The sequence below is a fragment of the Ovis aries genome, chromosome 14 (assembly GCF_016772045.2).
Source record: "Ovis aries strain OAR_USU_Benz2616 breed Rambouillet chromosome 14, ARS-UI_Ramb_v3.0, whole genome shotgun sequence".
In the NCBI taxonomy this organism is placed as follows: domain Eukaryota; kingdom Metazoa; phylum Chordata; class Mammalia; order Artiodactyla; family Bovidae; genus Ovis; species Ovis aries.
This window is the reverse complement of record NC_056067.1, coordinates 19,078,236-19,082,804: the sequence shown is the minus strand read 5'-3', so window position 1 is coordinate 19,082,804 and position 4,569 is coordinate 19,078,236. Positions and strand designations below refer to the sequence as shown.

The window sequence follows — 4,569 nt, the reverse complement described above, 5'->3', positions numbered from 1 at the left end:
CTGCAAGAGAAGAAAGAGGAAGTTTGCCGATAGTGTGGGACCCTTGGGTGGGATGAGCGCAGTGGGTTACCAAGCCCGCCCACCACTCGCCACTGCTGAATTTCCCGCCGGAGCCAGCGCCTGGGCGCCTGGTCCCCACGCTGCACCCGGTGCCAGGGCTGCAGATAGCCCTTGGCTGCGGACTGTTGGTTCCCCCAGAAAGTGCGCCTTTTCACCGCTGCCGAGACTTGACTGCCGGAGAGCCAGTGCGCAAAGCGCTCTCGGCACAGACTCCGCAGGGGCCGGGGGTACCCACCTGAGCAGGCTCCCCGAAGCCTCGGGTCTGAAGTCTCTCCAGTGGCCGAGGAGAGATGAGGATTTGAGCGACAGCAGTTAAGGAAAGAGTTTCTGAAACTCTCGGGGAAGCGAAGTACTGGGGCTTGGAAAATAACCGAGCCTACGGTGGGCTTTCCAAACTTGGTCTTCGCTTTCGATCACTTTTCCTGTCCCTCCTCCATCCCCCACCCCCCCACTCCAGCCTCAACCCTGGGAAAGACCTTAAGGGCTACGGTACTAGCCAAGTCAGTCCTTCATCCTTCTCTCCCTGCCACCCCAACTTACAGACAAGAAAATTATAAATACACCCCAAGAGTGGTTAATGCGGGTGCATTTAGCCACCCGCGTCCCGGCACACCCCAACACCGCCGCCGCCACCACCCACTCCGTCCGTCCCTCCCACCTCCGGGTAGGGGAGGGACCGGGAACCTGATCTCCGGGCTCCTGCCCCTAATATTTCCCCATCAATAATGTTGATACCATCGGGTGTGCCTCCACCCCCGCCCCCAGGACTCCACGGTCGCCTTTTCGCTGCTTTCTACTTGGCACGAGAAAACGAAACCTCCTCTCCCGCCCCCCTAGCCTAGGCTGGGGTCCCAGCGGGCCTGAGGCCGGACAACCGAGGAAGCAGGGGCTTGGGGCAGGGCGAGTGGGGGAGACCTTCAGTTCGAGGGTAGAGTGTCAAACCCGCGCCGGTGGAAGGAGAAGGAGCTAGAAAGAGCGTCCTGGGCCCAGGCCAGGCCTCATTCTAGGCTCCATCAGAAAGCGGGGGTCAGACTGGGCCGAAATAAGGTAGTTTTGCGGGTGGAAGAATCGGGCCTTGGGGAAAGGAGGCTCAACATCCTCTCCCCTTCCCAAGATCAGGGAATGAAAAGGAGAATTCCCTTCGCTGGGAATTCAGCTGTGGCCCGCAAGCCTTGGGGCCCTTCGGCCCCCGTCAAACCCACCAAGGACTCTGTAGGTGTTGAGAAGACTGAGGGGGGAGAGAGATTTGTTGGTAGAAACACAGGCATACAGCGCCCCAAATGTGAGTTTGAACAACTCACCAAGCACCTCGCTCGGGTGCGGTTCCTGTCGACCCACGAGGTCACGACCCTGGTGCAGCCGCTGCCAGACTTTGGGCCACCCCTAGTCTTTAACATGGAGCAGCCCCTAAAAGCCAGGGGCCTACGTGCCAGGTCCGTCAACCGGAGTCCCCCAGCAGCTGCCCCACCCAAGGCAGGGACCCGCTACCCCCAGTAGAGCGCGCAGGTCTCTCGACTGAGCAGGGCGTAGGGAGGGGCTGCACTGTGGCACCTCACTGTAGTCCCTGCCTTCTGCCGACCCGCTCAAAAGTACAAATCAACCCCCATCTGTCTAACCCCACTCTGTCTCCGTTTTTATTAATTTAATTATTTCTCTGCCTCGCGGCACACGAAGCCTCACCCAAGCTCCCTGACAGCGCCCGCGTCTGCGAACCACGGAACTTGGGCCCAAGACAATGGCCCATAATTGATGTATTGCCGTCAACAATAAAGACCAATTCTCCTCTCCCAGCCATTCCGACCATCCCCCTCTTCCCATCCCCCTCCTCCACCTCCCCTCTCCTCTCTCCCGGCCACCGAGGGAAAGAAAACAAACAAGAAATTAGCGGGGGACACTGCGCACCGAGCGAGAAGCCTGACTCTACGTCTTCGAGGACACAGAAGAACGAAAAAAGTTATTAAAGTTTGGATACCCCCAATTAATTCGTCTCTGCTCGCCCATTTTTAATTAAACATCGCGAAGCTGCTTCTTTACGTGTGCATTTCGTTTGGTTGTTTGTTTTGGTGTTTTGTTGGGGGCGGGGAGGGAAAGCTCCCCCGCCCCTTAATCTTAATCACACATAGAGCAAGTAACGAACACGTGTGACGCCAATCCCGGGAGCTTGCCGCGGCGTTTACGCCGCGATCCGAGAAGAAGGGTTTGCGGGATCGCAAGCTCCGTTCGGTTCCTGGCAGCACGCGGTACCCAGGAGGCCCGGACTTTCAAGAAGCCAAGATTGTTAGAGAAGGATACGGGCGAATCCAAACCCGGGCAGAAACGGAGAAACCCGTGTGCAAGTGCATACGGCGGCGTTGGTGTACCTGGAAGAGTGTGGGTTGGGATGCCTGCGAGCATCACAGTTTGCAGAGCGGGGGGTGGGTTTTACACGTGCTCCCGCACACTTTCCCGGGGGTCTGGGGGAAGCGAGAGGCGGGCACCCCAGGAGCACGCAGATCCATCTTTGCCGAGGGATCTCTTTAAATATTCAGTGAGAAATAATGGCATTTGAAGCACCACCTATGGAAACATTATTATCTTCATTCTTCAACATCAGCCCCACTGATAGCTTCGTTTGTCTTTTTATCAAAATCTACTGTAACCAACAGGACCTGGGGAGAAAGAGAGAGCGAGGTGGAGTGGGGTGTGTATGTGTGTGTGTGAGAGAGAGAGAGATCGAGCGAGGCCACAAGAGAGGAAAAATAAGCGGGAGAAAAGGTGAAGAAAGGGCGAACAAGGAGAAAGGAGAAGTTATACCAAGAGAAATAAAGTCGTCAGGAGGAAAACAGAAACAGTCACCCGCACACAAAAGATTTAGATTTTAAAGAGCGAGGGAGGAGGAAAGTGGCTAGAGAGACTCTTGCGGGAGCGCAGTGTGGTCCGGAGCACCCGAAACTCTACTCGGAAGACTGGTGCCCACTTCGCGCGAACTGACTATATTGCTCTCCAGGCTCCAGGGCGCTCCCGAATTGGGGCGTCCTTATGAGCCCTCTCCTTTCCCGATCGCGAGATAGGGCAGGGATTGTGTATCTGCACCTCCCCCCCTCCCCGTCCCCATTACTCAACCGAAGTTTAGAGTGTCCCTCGGGCGCAAGACTTCGGGAACCAGGAGCGAGGAGACCCTGAGGCGCAAGGGGGAAGAGCTAGGCTGAGCCGAGGACTGAGCCTCAGGTTCGTGGGGGCCCGAGCCCAGCGGACAAAGTGCGGGCTCCGGGATCCCCACTCCGGGCTCAGGGGCGCGGGTGGGGAGGCTGCCTCAAAGCCTGGGGAGATGGAGCTGGTGCGAAAAGTTTGGGTGCCGCGCTCAGCAAGTGCCTGAGAAGTGGAGGCGAGCTTCTGCGGGGCCAGACAGCTGCGGACAAGGACCCCCCTCTCTCCAGGCTCAGCGCGGCCACCTCCTCGCCAAGAGCCTGGGGCACGGCCCGCTCCCCCAGGACGAAGAGGCCGCGGGGTCCCGGGGACTTGCCGTGCCCGGAGCCCGGCGGGGCAGGCCCGCGCCTCGCGAGGCCAGGGGAGGGTTGCAGCGTGCTGGGTAAGCGGCGGCCCCTCCCCTCCCCCCGGCTGGAGCTGAACTCGGATCCCAAGCCGGTCCCCGCTCGCCGCCCGCCCTGGGCTCGGCGGCGCCACCGCCGCCGCCGCCTCCCCGCGGAGTGACGCGCCCTGCAGCCAACCGGGGCAGCCGAGGGGGAGGCCGGGAGGGGTCCTGGGCGGAGCCGGGCCGCCCCCTTATCCCACGGGCTCGGGGCCGCTTCTCCCGAAAACTTAAGCCCTAATTGTCCTGGGAATGTCCGAGGTAGAGAAAGGGAGCGAGGGAGCAAGCGAGAAGCTGGAGGATCTGGGCCCTCTGAGGAGGAACGGGGTGGCGGGAGAGCTGCCCCTCCCCCCCCCAAAGCCCCAAACCCATCACGTTCCCAAACCTTTCCTTGGTCCTCTTCTCCGCGCCCCCGCGAGCCCGGGATCCAGGGGATGGAGAACTCGGGGCGAAGGAGCGCCGAGCCAGGCGGCGAGCGGGAGGGAGGCCGGGCGGCAGGCGGGAGGCGGACCGGCGTGGGGCTGGCTCTTCCCCACTCGCTTATTTTTTTTTTAATGGGGGTGGGGGTGGGCTGCTTTCTGGTAGCTCTTAAAGAAACGAAGAAACACTCACGAAACGGGACTTCCTCCCCCCAAATCCCGCCACGGGACTCCCTCCCCCCGCGGGCCGGCGCGCTTAGCGCCGGAGTTGGAAAGTTCGCCGCGCGCCCGCAGCCCGGGTCCCCAGCCCCCGCCGCCCGGCCCCACCCCCCACCCGGGGAGGCTTAATTCCGGGGAGGGCATGCTAATTTGGGTCGGCCCAGCCCGGGATGGGGGGGCCGAGGGAGGGAGGGGGGCGCAGGCCGGGGCGCCGGGTGCTCAGAGGCGAGGAGGCAGGCCCCCGGCGGCCCGGCCGCGGAGTCCCGGGCGGTCGCGAAGAGGGTTAACCCAGTGTCGGGCGGC

The 4,569-nt window shown here is 61.3% G+C and overlaps 1 long non-coding RNA gene across 4 annotated transcripts in view; it reads right to left on the bottom strand.

Moving 5' to 3' along the window:
• The window catches only part of LOC121816479 (uncharacterized), a 93,180-nt gene extending 89,052 nt beyond the window's left edge, over nucleotides 1–4,128 (bottom strand). For 3 of the 4 annotated variants that reach the window (XR_009596160.1, XR_006056096.2, XR_009596162.1), the window contains exon 1: nucleotides 296–3,678. This is a non-coding gene — a long non-coding RNA (uncharacterized LOC121816479). Of the gene's footprint in view, nucleotides 1–295; nucleotides 3,679–4,013 lie in introns of those variants that run through there. The other variant, XR_009596161.1, reaches the window with a different exon arrangement.
• Between the last annotated feature and the right edge of the window lie 441 nt (nucleotides 4,129–4,569).